We start from the raw sequence: 12,564 nt of genomic DNA, 5'->3' as shown, positions 1-12,564 counted from the left end.
CTTAATAAAACAATGATGGCTATACAATGTAAGAATTCACTGTTTTAAGGAAGTATTTTGCAATTAAAATGGAAAAGAAGGTATTAATGCTTTCATATTAATCAACATATAATTATTTCAAGATTATATATACTTTTACAATTTTAGATATCCATTATTTTGACAACTAGGAAACAAAATGAATAAAGAAAAAATTATAGCAATCAACAAGTTTTTTGAAAGTTTAATGAAACATTAGAACAGTTAGAAAGTTGAAAGACTGTTAAGGAAGACTGGGAAATGAATGGACAAACAGTGTGTATAGTCTACATTATGGTGTTTTCTGAACTATATTGAAATGCTGTACTGTGATTGACATGAAGTCTCCTTTTTAAATAATGTAGAAGGACAAATTTGTGTGGCAATTTTTAAGAGAAGTTAGTGATAAACTGAGACAAGACACAGGGATTTAATAAGAAAATTGATGAGTAAAAATGTGCACATATTTATTGCAAACAGGGACATGTTCTTAAATGCCCCCATTATACTAAAGACTCATCTCATTTGCTCTTCATTCTGTTTGGCCTTAACGAGATAACATATAACCAAGAGGACAGTACATGTTTCTACCTAAACCAGACCTTTAATTGAATAAACTATATCTAATGTAATTTGTTCATTTGTCTTTTGAGAAAGTCAGTGTAGGTAAGGTATCTACAAATTGCTATACATTATTTTTTCCTTTTTTTATTGGATATTATGTTTACATTTCAGATTTTATCCCCTCAACCCATTCCCTCCACCACCCAGGAAACTCCTATGCCATCCCTCCTCCTCCTGCCTCCACAAGAGTGTGCCCCTACCTACCCCTATTCCTCCCTCCCCACCCTCTAAATTCCTCCCCTATCAGTGTTCAGCCTTCATGGGACCAAGTATCTCCTCTCCCACCCATGCCGACAAGGCCATCCTCCCCCAAGTATACAGCTGGAGTCATGGGTCTCTCCCTATGTGCGCCCAGGCTGGTGGTTTAGACCCTGGGGAGCTCTGGTTGGTTGGCACGGTTACTCTTCTATTTGGACCACCAACCCTTTCAGCTCCTTCAGTCCTCTAACTTCTCCCTTGATCAGATCAATGGGTAGCTGCGAGCATCTGCCTCTGGATATGTCAGACTCTGGCAGACCTCTGAGGAGACAACTACATAAGGCTTCTGTCAACATGCACTTCCTGGCATCCATATTGGCGTCTATCCTTGGTGACTGCACATGGGACGGATACCAAGGTAGAATGGTCTCCAGACGGCCCCTCCTGGACTTTCTGTCCCACACTTTGTTGCCATATTTGCTCCCTTGAGCATTATGCCATTCCTTCCAAGTAGGACAGAGGCATCCACACTTGGTCTTCCTTCTTCATGAGCTTCATGTGTTCTGTTAGTTGAATCTTGGCTATTTCAATCTTTTGGCCTAATATCCACTTATCAGTGAATAAATACCATGTGTGTTCTTTTGTGATTGGGTTACCTCACTCAGGATGATATTTTCTAGTTCCATCCATTTACTTAAGAATTCCTCGAATTCCCCTCCTGCAGTCTGAGGCCTGTGGGTAAGTGCACCCAGGAGCCCCCCAGACACATTCTGGGGGATCCATAGAACCCATAGCCAGCCCTAGCACGCCCCTTCCGCCGCTCGCCCCTCCTGCAGTCTGAGGCCTGCAGGTAAGTGCACCCAGGAGTCCCCCAGACACATTCTGGGGGATCCATAGAACCCATAGCCAGCCCTAGCACGCCCCTTCCGCCGCTCGCCCCTCCTGCAGTCTGAGGCCTGCGGGTGAGTGCACCCAGGAGTCCCCCAGACACATTCTGGGGGATCCATAGAACCCAGAGCCAGCGCTAGCACGCTCCTTCTGCTGCTCGCCCCCCCTCCGGTCTGAGGCCTGCAGGGTCTGAGTCCCAGACCAGACCTCTACCAGGTCTGCAGTTGTGTGGACCCCGGATTCCACCTGAGACATACTGGAAGGTCCGCTCAACCCAGAGCCACAGAGGAACAACTGAACTCAGAGTGTCAGACAACATACCCTGAGATATCCAAGAGGAGACACTGCACCCAGAACAGCAGACATCTAGCTGGAATGCTACCTTGGAGGCACCATATCCTGAGGCATCCTAGAGATACCACTGTAATCAGGGCAGCTGGAAAAAAATCACAAAGACATCTGGACTCCTAGAAGACCAAACAAAAGCGAGACAACTGGAAAGACAGGCTTCAATCAGAGACAGAAGTACAGGTAGCACTAGAATTAACCAGATAGCAAAAGGCAGGCACAAGAACGTAAGCAACAGAAACCAAAGTTACATGGCATCATCAAAACCCAGTTCCCCCATCATAGCAAGCCCTGAACACCCCATCACACCAGAAAAGCAGGATTCAGAATTAAAATCACTTCTCATGATGATGATAGAGGACTTTAAGAAAGACATAAATAACACTCTCAAAGAACAGATAGAAACCCTTAGAGAGGAAACACAAAAATCCCTTAAGGAATTACAAGAAAATGCAACCAAACAGGAGAAGGAATTAAACAAAACCATGCAGGATCTAAAAACAGAAGTAGAAACAATAAAGAAATCACAAAGGGAGAACACCCTGGAGATAGAAAACTTAAAAAAACGATCAGGAGTCATAGATACAAGTATTACCAACAGAATACAAGAGATGGAAGAGAGAATCTCATGTGCAGAAGATACCATGGAAAACATTGACACAACTGTCAAAGAAAATGCAAAATACAAAAAGCTACTAACCCAAAATATACAAGAAATCCAAGACACAATGAGAAGGCCAAACCTAAGGATAATAGGAATAGATGAGGGGGAAGACTCCCAACTTAAAGGACCAGTAAATATTCTCAACAAAATTATAGAGGAAAACTTCCCTAACCTAAAGAAAGAGATGTCCATAAATATACAAGAAGCCTACAGAACTCCAACTAGTTTAGACCAGAAAAGAAATACTTCCCGCCACATAATAGTCAAAACATCAAATGTACAAAACAAAGAAAAAATACTAAAAGCAGTAAGGGAAAAAGGCAAAGTAACATATAAAGGCAGACCTATAAGAATTACACCAGACTTCTCACCAGAGACCATAAAAGCCAGAAGATCCTGGACTGATATCATACAGACCCTAAAAGAACATAAATGTCAGCCCAGACTACTATACCCAGCAAAACTGTCAATCATTATTGATGGAGAAACCAAAATATTCCATGACAAATCTAAATTTATACAGTATCTCAACACAAACCCAGCACTTCAAAGGATAATTGGTGGAAAACTCCATCACAAGGAGGGAAACTACAACCTGGAAAAAGCAGGAAAGTAATCTTCCAAAAACCGTAAAAGAAGGTAGCTACACAAACATATCTCCACTGCCAATAACAAAAATAACAGGAAACAACACTCATTTTTCCTTAATATCTCTTAATATCAATGGACTCAATTCTCCAGTAAAAAGACATAGACTATCAGACTGGATACGTAAACAGGACCCAACATTTTGCTGCATTCAGGAAACGCACCTCTGTGGAAAGGACAGACACTACCTCAGAGTAAAAGGTTGGAAAACAATCTACCAAGCAAATGGTCCCAAGAAACAAGCTGGAGTAGCGATTCTAATATCAAATAAAATCAGTTTTCAACCAGAAGTAATCAAAAAAGATAAAGAAGGACACTTCATATTCATGAAAGGAAAAATGTACCAAGAGGAACTTGCAATTCTCAACATCTATGTCCCAAATGTAAGGGCACCCACATACATAAAAGACACATTACTAAAACTTAAAGCATACATTGCACCCTACACAATAATAGTGGGAGATTTCAACACCCCACTCTCAGCTATGGACAGATCATGGAAACAGAAACTAAATCGAGACACAATGAAACTAACAGAAGTTATGAACCAATTGGACTTAACTGACATCTATAGAACATTTCATCCTAAAACAAAAGAATACACCTTCTTCTCAGCACCTCATGGTACCTTCTCGAAAATAGACCATATAATTGGTCACAAACAGGCCTCAACAGATACAAAAAGATTGAAATAATCCCCAGCACCTTATCAGACCACCATGGATTAAGACTTGTCTTTGACATGGACAAAAACATCAGAAAACCGACATACACTTGGCAACTGAACAATGCTCTACTCAATGATAACTTGGTCAAGGAAGAAATTAAGAAAGAAATTAAAGACTTTTTAGATTTAAATGAAAATGAGGACACATCATATCAAAACATGTGGGACTCATTGAAAGCAGTACTAAGAGGAAAAATCATAGCTCTAAGTGCTCACAAAAAGAAAGTGGAAAGAGCATACATCAACAACTTGACAGCAAACCTGAAAGCATTAGAACAAAAAGAAGCTAGTATACCCAAGAGGAGTAGACGGCAGGAAATAGTCAAACTCAGGGCTGAAATCAACCAAGTCGAAACAAAAAGAACTATACAAAATATCAACAAAACCAGGAGCTGGTTCTTTGAGAAAATCAACAAGATAGACAAACCCTTAGCCAGACTAACCAAAGGGCGCAGAGACAGCATTCAAATGAATAAAATCAGAACTGAAAAGGGAGACATAACAACAGAAACAGAGGAAATTAAAAAAAATTATCAGATCCTACTACAAAGGCCTATACTCAACAAAATTGGAAAATCTGGAGGAAATGGACAATTTTCTAGATAGATACCAGGTACCAAAGTTAAACGAGGAGCAGATAAACCACCTAAACAGTCCCATAACGCCTAAAGAAATAGACACAGTCATTAAAAATCTTCCCACCAAAAAATGTCCGGGGCCAGATGGTTTCAGTGCAGAATTCTTTCAGACCTTCAAGCAAGACCTAATACCAATCCTCTTCAAGTTATTCCATCGAATAGAAACAGATGGAACACTACCCAATTCATTCTATGAAGCTACCATTACACTCATACCTAAACCACAGAAAGACCCAACAAAGAAAGAGAACTACAGACCAATCTCTCTTATGAATATTGATGCAAAAATACTCAATAAAATTCTCGCAAACCGAATCCAACAACAATCAAAACAATTATCCATCAAGATCAAGTAGGCTTTATCCCAGGAATGCAGGGATGGTTCAATATTCGGAAATCCATCAATGTAATCCACTACATAAATAAACTCAAAGAGAAAAACCACATGGTCATATCACTAGATGCTGAGAAAGCATTTGACAAAATTCAACATCCCTTCATGTTAAAAGTCTTGGAAAGATCAGGAATACAAGGCCCATATCTAAACATAGTAAAAGCAATATACAGCAAGCCAGTAGCCAATATCAAACTAAATGGAGAGAAACTTGAAGCAATCCCACTAAGATCAGGGACTAGGCAAGGCTGCCCACTCTCACCTTACCTATTCAATATAGTACTGGAAGTCTTAGCTAGAGCAATTAGACAACAAAAGGAAGTCAAAGGGATACAGATAGGAAAGGAAGAAGTCAAAATTTCACTATTTGCAGATGATATGATAGTATACTTAAGTGAACCGAAAACTTCCACCAGAGAACTCCTAAACCTGATAAACAACTTTAGCAATGTGGCTGGATATAAAATCAACTCAAACAAATCAGTAGCCTTCCTCTACTCAAAGGATAAACAGGCAGAGAAAGAAATCAGGGAAATGACACCCTTCACAATAGCCATGAATAAAATAAATTATCTTGGAGTGAATCTAACAAAGCAAGTGAAAGATCTGTATGACAAGAACTTCAAGTCTCTCAAGAAAGAAATTGAAGAAAATCTCAGAAGATGGAAAGATCTGCCATGTTCCTGGATTGCCAGGATTAACTTAGAAAAAATGACTATCCTACCAAAAGCAATCTACAGATTCAATGCAATACCCATCAAAATTCCAAATCAATTCTTCATAGAGATAGAAAGAGCAATTTACAAATTCATTTGGAATAACAAAAAACCTAGGATAGCGAGAACTATTCTCAACAATAAAAGAACCTCTGGGGGAATCACCATTCAGCACCTCAAACTGTACTACAGAGCAGTAGTGATAAAAACTGCTTGGTATTGGTACAGAGACAGAAAGGACGATCAATGGAACAGAATTGAAGACCCAGAAATGAACCCACATACCTATGGTCACTTGATATTTGACAAGGGAGCTAAATTCATCCAGTGGAAAAAGGGCAGCATTTTCAACAAGTGGTGCTGGCTCAACTGGAGGTCAACATGTAGAAGAATGCAAATTAATCCATTCTTATCTCCTTGCACAAAGCTCAACTCCAAGTGGATAAAGGACCTTCACATAAAGCCAGGTACACTGAAAATATTAGAAGAGAAGTTGGGGAAGACCCTCGAATACCTAGGCACAGGGGAAAAGTTCCTGAACAGAACACCAATGGCTTATGCTCTAAGATCAAGAATTGACAAATGGGACCTCATCAAATTGCAAAGCTTCTGTAAGGCAAAGGACACTGTCAACAAGACAAAAAGGCAACCAACAGATTGGGAAAAGATCATTACCAATCCTACATCTGATAGGGGGCTAATATCTAATATTTACAAAGAACTCAAGAAATTAGACGTCAAACAACAAAATAACCCCATTAAAAAATGGGGTACAGAGCTAAACAAAGAATTCTCAACTGAGGAAACTCGAATGGCCGAGAAGCACCTTAAGAAATGCTCAACATCCTTAGTCATCAGGGAAATGCAAATCAAAACAACACTGAGATACCACCTCACACCAGTCAGAATGGCTAAGATCAAAAACTCAGGTGATAGTAGATGCTGGCAAGGATGTGAAGAAAGAGGAACACTCCTGCATTGTTGGTGGGGTTGCAAGCTGGTACAACCACTTTGGAAGTCAGTCTGGCGGTTCCTCAGAAAATTGGACATAGCACTACCTGAGGACCCAGCTATACCACTTCTGGGTATATACCCAGAAAATGCCTCAACAAATAACAAAGACATATGCTCCACTATGTTCATAGCAGCCCTATTTATAATAGCCAGAAGCTGAAAAGAACCCAGATGCCCTTCAACAGAGGAATGGATACAAAAAATGTGGTACATTAACACAATGGAATATTACTCAGCTATTAAAAATAATGAATTCGAGAAATTCTTAGGTAAATGAATGGATCTAGAAAATATCATCCTGAGTGAGGTAACCCAATCACAAAAGAACACACATGGTATTTACTCACTGATAAGCGGATATTAGCCCAAAAGTTTGAAACAACAAAGATTCAACTACCAGACGACACGAAGCTTATGAAGAAGAAAGAACAAGTGAGGATGCCTAGGTCTTTCTTAGAAGGAGTAACTAAATAACCAAGGGAGCAAATATGGAGACAAAGTGTAGGTCAGAATCTGAAGGGGGGGTTGTAGGGAGACCATTGTGTCTGGGTATTCATTCCATAGGCAGTCACCAAAAATAGACGCTGATAGGGATGTCAGGATGGGAAAGCTGACAGCAGCCTGATAAGGCTGTCTCCTTAGAGGTCTCTCAGAGTCGGACATACCCAGAGACAGATACCCACAGCTATCCATTAATCTGATCAAAGTTCCCAATGAAGGAGTTAGAGAGTAAATTGAAGGAACCGTGAACCATACAGGTTGGTGGCCCTGTGAGGAGAGCAAGAATGCCAACCAGCCAGAGCTCCCCAGGGTCTAAACCACCAGCCCAGGTGCACATAGGGAGAGACACATGACTCCAGCTGTATATGTAGGGGAGGATGGCCCTGTTGGGCATAGGTGGGAGACAAGATCATTGGTACCCTGAAGGCTGAGCACTGGGGGGGGGGGGGGAATCTGAGGGTGGGGAGGGAGGCTGGGGGTAGGTGGGTAAACACCTTCATGGAGGCAGGAGGAGGGGGGATGGGATAGGGGGTTCCTGGGTGGTGGGGGAAATATGGTAAGGGGATAAAATTTGAAATGTAAATATTATATCCAATAAAAGAGGGTAAAAATAGAAAAGCGGTTAGAACCAACATTCTTAATAAAATGTCAGCCCTCTTAAAAAAAAAAACTATCTTGATACTAAAATTTGTTTTGAGAATTGTATATTGCAGAATGATCAGCCTTGGTGTATCTACTCAACAAGCAAGCTGGGCAGACCTGCTCAAACCTCTGAGGTCCGTGAATTCCATCTGGAGGCAGCGAAGACACAGCATCAGAGGATTGTCAACTTGCTCTCACCCCCACTCCTCTTCTAATATCTCAACACCCATAATCAGCTTGAAGAAGCTAATGATGAGTCAGCACCCCTGTTCCCTGGGCTTGGGGACTAAGGTGGTAAATGTTGGGCTGTCTCCCTAGGGAAAAGTAGTGGTTTTGTCGGAATAGAGAGGATTAGCTAGGGTTTATTGCATAGCCATAACCTATTAGTAGAAATCTGTATAATTAATATCAAGATGAAGATATAAATTCTTAAATGGCACCAATTTACTTTGTTTACAAATTTTAAGGTTTTCATTGGCATGAGCTTCTTAGTGATATAAGAGTGAGATGAATATTGTTACTCTCATAGGCATTGTACCAGTATAACACACTTAGGAATACAAAGCTTAGACCCAGTCCTTCTTTAACTTTTTTAACTGATTTGAGATGGTCAGCCTGAGAGTTAAGGGACTATAGCAAATTCATGACTTGGAGTTTATTATAAGGGTGTTCTCTATGTTTTATTTAGAAATAGCTGAGTGGAGTTAACAGGCAACAGTCCAGATTACCTTACATGGATAGCTGGTTTTCAAAACATCAGAAATCCTTAGAATTGACATGACAAACATTTCAGTATTAATGTTCATTTTCATTAGAGACCTGTCTGCTCCGGACAGCTTCCTATGTTAAATTCTAAGAAGAAATTGAGCATCCTTGGAGTTACTCCAGTTGTGGTGAGACAGCCACTAGGCAAGAATTGCCATTTTCCTTCTACAGACAAATTACTGTCCAGAAAAGGACACATTTGCAGAATAGTCGACTGATTATATCTGCCTAGACAGAGTAATCAGCCCTTAATAATTCTGCAGCACTAAGGTCTGTCAGATGATCCTGGGCCAGAAGGCAGAAGAACAGATGCTCCAACGTTTTGAAGTAAAGCGAGTGTCCAGGTGTTCAGAGGTCTCTATAAATTGGCTAAGTTTTAGAAGCTATGCTTTGGGCTTCCCACAATTATAGTCAACTCAGTCATTCTGGATTTCTGATGGGGTTGAAAACTTATAGCTATTTACTTTGAGAGAAAAGATCTGAGTGTATGGTCATCAGCTGACATTCATCCTAAAGCCAAGGAAAAAGCCAGGTTCAGAACTAAGTGTTTTAGTTAGGATAGATGACAGAGGTGCTGGTTAGTCAACAAAAGGATGGACTGGGTATTAGGACTATCTTGTACCTCACTGGTACAAATAGGCATAATTATGCTCTAATTGTATTTTGAGAGAAAAGTTTCCTTCTAACAGGAAGGGTGATGTGTAGGAGGAGCTAAGGTGGGAGGAGTACTGAGAGGAAGAAAAGGAGTAAGAAGAGGAGAAGAAGAAGGAGAGGAGAAGCTAGGTGATGAAAGAGAGATAGAGGGGGGAGACAGGGAAGCAGATGTTCATGTATCTCCACCAGTCAAAGATAGTTGATATATCTAGGTTGGGTAGTGGGTTACACCTCTGATTGAACAATACCAAACTTATAAAGCCTATGATTAACATTTCTTAAAAAAATGTATAAATGCAAAAAGGAGAAGGGGGCATGGGATAGGGGTTTTCTAAGGGGGGGGGAATGGGGAAACGGGATGGTATCTGAAGTGTGAATGAAAGATCTAATAAAAAAAAAACAAAAACAAAAAAAAGAATTCCTCGAATTCATTATTTTTAATAGCTGAGTAGTACTCCATTGTGTAAATGTACATTTTTTGTCTCCATTCCTCTGTTGGAGGACATCTGGTTCCTTTCAAGCTTCTGGCTATTATAAATAAGGCTGCTATGAACATAGTAGAGCATATGTTCTTGTTATATGTTGGAACATCTTCTGGGTATGTGCCCAGGAGTGGTATAGCTGGGTCCTCAGGTAGTGCTATGTCCAATTTTCTGAGGAACCGCCAGAGTGATTTCCAGAGTGGTTGTACCAGCATGCATTCCCACCAGCAATGGAGGAGTGTTCCTCTTTCTCCACATCCTCGCTAGCATCTACAATCACTTGAATTTTTTATCTTAGCCAATATGACTGGTGTGAGGTTGTATCTCAGGGTTGTTTTGATTTGCATTTCCCTGATGACTAAGGATGTTGAGCATTTCTTAAGGTGCTTCTCTGCCATTTGAATTTCTTAGATGAGAATTCTTTGTTTAGCTCTGTACCCCATTTTTAATAGGGTTATTTGGTTGTCTGGAGTCTAATTTCTTGAGTTCTTTGTATATATTCGATATTAGCCCTCTATTGGATCTAGGATAGCTAATGATCTTTTCCAAATCTGTTGGTTGCCATTTCATCTTGTTGACAGTGTCCTTTGCTTTACAGAAGCTTTGCAATTTTATGAGGTCCCATTTGTCAATTCTTGATCTTAGAGCATAAGCCATTGGTATTCTGTTCAGGAACTTTTCCCCTGTGCCTAGGTATTCGAGGGTCTTCCCCAACTTCTCTTCTATTAGTTTCAGTGTATCTGGCTTTATGTGTAGTTCCTTTATTGACTTGGACTTGAGCTTTGTACAAGGGGATAAGAATGGATTGATTTGCATTCTTCTACATGCTGACCTCCAGTTGAGCCAGCACCATTTGTTGAAAATGCTGTCCTTTTTCCACAGGATGATTTTAGCTCCTTTGTCAAAGATCAAGTGATCATAGGTATGTGGATTCATTTCTGGATCTTCAGTTGTATTCCATTGATCTTCCTGCCTGTCTGTGTACTAATACAGTTTTTATCACTACTGCTCTGTAGTACAGTTTGATGTCAGGGATGGTGATTCCCCCAGAACATCTTTTATTGTTGAGAATGGCTTTCTCTATCCTGGGTTTTTTGCTATTCCAAATGAATTTGCAAATTGCTCTTTCTATCTCTATGAAGAGTTGATTTGGAATTTTGATGGGATTGCATTGAACCTGTAGATTTCTTTTGGCAAGATGACCATTTTTACTAAGTAATCCTGCCAATCCAGGAGCATGGGAGATGTTTCCATCTTATGAGATCTTCTTTAATTCTTTCTTCAGAGACTTGAAGTTCTTGTCATACAGATCTTTCATTTGCTTGGTTAGATTCACTCCAAGATATTTTATATTATTTGTGACTATTGTGAAACTCTAGCTCTAAGTGCTTACAAAAAAAAAAAAAAAAAAAAAAAAAAAAAAAAAAAAAAACTGGAGAGAGCATACACTAACAACTTGACAGCACACCTGAAAGCGTTAGAACAAAAAGAAGCAAATATACCCAAGAGGAGTAGACAGCAAAAAATAATCAAACTCAGAACTGAAATCAACCAAATAGAAACAAAAAGGACTATACAAAATATCAACAAAACCAGGAGCTGGTTCTTTAAGAAAATCAACAAGATAGATAAACTCTTAGCCAGACTAATCAAAGGGCACAGAGACAATATCCACATTAATAAAATCAGAACTGAAAAGGGAGACCTAACAACAGAAACTGAGGAAATTTAAAAAATAGTCAGATCCTATTACAAAGGCCTTTGCTCAACAGAATTAAAAAATCTGGATGAAATGGACAATTTTCTAGACAGATACCAGGTACCAAAGTTAAACGAGGAGCAAATAAACCATCTAAACAGTCCCATAACTCCTAAAGAAACCGAAGCACTCACTAAAAGTTTCCCCACCAAAAAAAAAAAAAAAAAAAGGGTCAGGGCCAGATGACGTTAGTGCAGAATTCTATCAGGCCTTCAAGGAAGACCTAATACCAATTCTCTTCAAACTATTCCACAGAATAGAAACAGAAGGAACACTACCCAATTCATTTTATGAAGCTATAATTATGCTCATACCTAAACCTCACAAAGACCCAACAGAGAAAGAGAGCTACAAACCAATCTCTCTTATGAATATTGATGCAAAAATACTCAATAAAATTCTCACAAATCAAATCCAAGAACAGATCAAAGCAATCATCCATCATGATCAAGTAGGCTTTATTCCAGGAATGCAGGGAGGGTTCAGTATTCAGAAATCCATCAATGTAATCCACTACATAAATAAACTCAAAGAAAAAAACACATGATCATCTCACTAGATGCTGAGAAAGCATTTGACAAAATTCAACATCTCTTCATGTTAAAAAGTCTTGGAAAGATCAGGAATTCAAGGCCCATACCTGAACATAGTAAAAGCAATATACAGCAAGCCAGTAGCCAACATTAAACTAAATGTAGAGAAACTGGAAACAATCCCACTAAGATCAGGGACTAGATAAGGCTGCCCACTCTCACCCTACCTATTTAATATAGTACTGAAAGTCCTAGCCAGAGCAATTAAACAACAAAAGGAAGTCAAAGGGATACAAATAGGAAAAGAAGTCAAAATTTCACTATTTGCAGATGATATGATAGTATACTTAA

Source organism: Arvicanthis niloticus, chromosome 8 (genome assembly GCF_011762505.2).
Source record: "Arvicanthis niloticus isolate mArvNil1 chromosome 8, mArvNil1.pat.X, whole genome shotgun sequence".
In the NCBI taxonomy this organism is placed as follows: domain Eukaryota; kingdom Metazoa; phylum Chordata; class Mammalia; order Rodentia; family Muridae; genus Arvicanthis; species Arvicanthis niloticus.
This window is presented reverse-complemented; position numbering follows the sequence as displayed.